This window comes from Danio rerio, chromosome 8 (assembly GCF_049306965.1).
Source record: "Danio rerio strain Tuebingen ecotype United States chromosome 8, GRCz12tu, whole genome shotgun sequence".
Lineage (NCBI taxonomy): Eukaryota > Metazoa > Chordata > Actinopteri > Cypriniformes > Danionidae > Danio > Danio rerio.
This window is the reverse complement of record NC_133183.1, coordinates 27204897-27207983: the sequence shown is the minus strand read 5'-3', so window position 1 is coordinate 27207983 and position 3087 is coordinate 27204897.

Genomic DNA, 3087 nt, shown 5'->3' with positions numbered 1-3087 from the left:
GTACTTTTTTGCTTGACCTTTTTTTTTAAGCTCTGCATGCAGATGTTTTGTTTACTGGTCTTTAAAGTAAGCTTTTGATTATGGGGTTGAATATATTTGGTGATATTCAAGTTTTAACAATGCAGAAATACATTTGTGTTTAAACTCACAGCAGGTCAAAGATGAATGCCTCAACTTGTCAGCACAAAATCAAATTTACCAATTTTTTTTTCACATTCAAAGCATATTTAATTGTCTTTTTCAAATGGGGTGAATGTTACAAATGGTGGCACAGTGGAAAGTGCGGTCACCTCAAAGCAAGAAGATTGCTGTTTCAAGCCCCGGCTGGGTCAGTTGGCATTTCTGTGTGGAGTTTGCATGCTCTTCGTGTTCATGTTTTCTCTGGGTGCTCCGGTTTCTACCACAGTCCAAAGACATGCGGTACAGGTGAGTTAAATTAGCTAAATTTGCTGTAGTATGTAAGTGTGAATGTAGGAGTGTGTGGGTTTTGGCTTGAAGGGCATCTGCTACGTAATAACATGCTGGATAAGTTGGTGGTTTATTCGGCAGTTGTGACACCAGATTAATTAAGGAACTAAGCCAAAGAAAAATGAATGATTTTGCAAGATTTTTCTCAAATCATTCGGTCCTGCAGGCTTATGAACTCAAATGTAAAGGTTATATTTGCCATATATATATATATATATATATATATATATATATATATATATATATATATATATATATATATATATATATATATATATATATATATATATATATATATATATATATTTTTTTTTTTTTTTTTTTGCAGATGCATAAAAAAAAATGTACCCCGCTCACTCCATTCATTCATTCATTTTCTTGTCGGCTTAGTCCCTTTATTAATCCGGGGTCGCCAAAGCGGACTGAACTGCCAACTTATCCAGCAAGTTTTTAGGCAGCGGATGCCCTGGGATACATACACACACACACACACACACACAAACACACACACACACACACACACACACACACACATTCACACACACACATTCTCACACACACACACATTCACACACTACAGACAATTTAGCCTACCCAATTTACCTGTACCGCATGTCTTTGAACTGTGGGGGAAACCGGAGCACCCGGTGGAAACCCACGCGAATGCAGGGAGAACATGCAAACTCCACACAGAAACGCCAACTGAGCCAGCCGAGGCTCCAAACAGAGACATTCTTTCTGTGAGGCGACAGCACTACCCAATGCACTGTGTCGCCCTGTACACCATCTTACCTGATTAAAATATATTGCTGTCAGATTTTTAAAATTTTTATTTTTAAAATTTTTTTATTACAATCGCTATGACAGTTTTGTTTTTTTTCAATACACTTAAGAGTTTCCTAAACTTTTTCAGTCACTTTGGTGCATTTCTCACAACACTGTTTACATTTGCACAACAGTTGATGCATTTCTCAAAACAATTTGTACAAACTGCTAAACCTAGTTGATAACCTGTGTCACTTGCTCAAAATGGAGAGCTCATTCCTCAAAAGCAAGAATTGATGTCTAAGTGTCAGTGTCATCAAAATTAAAAATCCTAACTCCATTGTTTATGAATAAGATGGTCACATGGCTTTGTCATGTTTTCATTATGACAGTTTACTCTGGAAGTTTTTCCAATGCAAAAAAAGCCAGATTTTGGTGACACTTCCTGAAAATGCTCAAGACCGCACTATATTTGCACAGCCATTTGAAAACTACAGTAAAGTTAGACATCACTGCATTTAGTGAGGTATCTAAGTACAAGACACTCAATATGCATGTTTCACATTTTAAGTACTTATTTACAACAAATATGAACTTCCTTTGGGTAGAGCTGTGCACAACTGTAAACAATATTGCAGTACGTGTTGTAACTGAACCTACAACATACACAGGTCTGTAAATCATTCATCAAATTGGTCATTTTAGAAGACATTTTCAGGGGAAAAATAAAAATAAAAACTTATAAAATTAGCTTGACAGATTTTGACTAGTTCATGTAATGACTCAAGTAATGAAATGAAGACTGTTAGTTTTATATAGAATGACTATTCAGCATTCACAAGTTTAGTTCATTTTGACTGACATGACATAAGCAAATAAGCAAAACAGCTTATTGTTGTATGAAAAGCAATTGAGTTGTATGAAAGCAATTGATGAATGTCCAAAAGTATTTGCAATTTGTTGGAGGGAATGAAAAACTGCTACTATAATGTGCACAAATGAATAACTGTTGTTGAGAAATGCATTAATGTTGTGCAAATGTAAATAGTGCTGTGAGAAATGCACCAGTGACAGAAAAACTGTAACATGGTAAGCACAACTTCCGTCTTTGTAGGCTATACAATTAACACATTTCCTGTTGCTTTGATGCAAAATGCATCCAGTTAACACCACTTGAACGTCTTTCACAAACAAGCTCAACCAAGACCAAAACAATGTAATGTAACAATCAAATTTACAAATGCTTTCCCTCTGTACGTCAGAACAGATAACATCATGTTCTAAACACAACTTATGTAGGCTAAAGTCAAAGTGAACAGCTGTTCTTGTTGTGAATTGAAACACAAATATATTCCCTGTAATTTATTCCATTGTCAAAGAGGAACAGCTTATTGCAGTTATGTAAATACATACATCACAGCAGATTCCATATCTAGGAATCACACTCAGGTTTTTCCAAACACACGATCATGTTCCAAAAAAGAACACTTAGGGGTGATCATGAGTGGAAAAGGAACAAGAGAATTCTTGCCCTGCCAGAGAAGATATGAGGTGTGATGTGGATAAGAACATGTGGCCAAATGCAGAAGATTACTAGTTTTATTTATTTTTTTGTCTGTATATCTAGCGGTAATGTCCTTTTGCAAATAAAGTCTTTACTGCAACAATTCTGTGTCTGTATTTCTTTTTACATAAACTGTATAATTAATAAAGCTACTCTGATATGGTCGCTCATTTTTTTTTTGTATTGAATTTCTGCAGCAAAACAAACAAAATTGCCTCCATTTACTAAACCCAACACAAAAATGTAGAGGCTTCAAATATAAGGGCAGACCTGACATAAAATAATGCCGT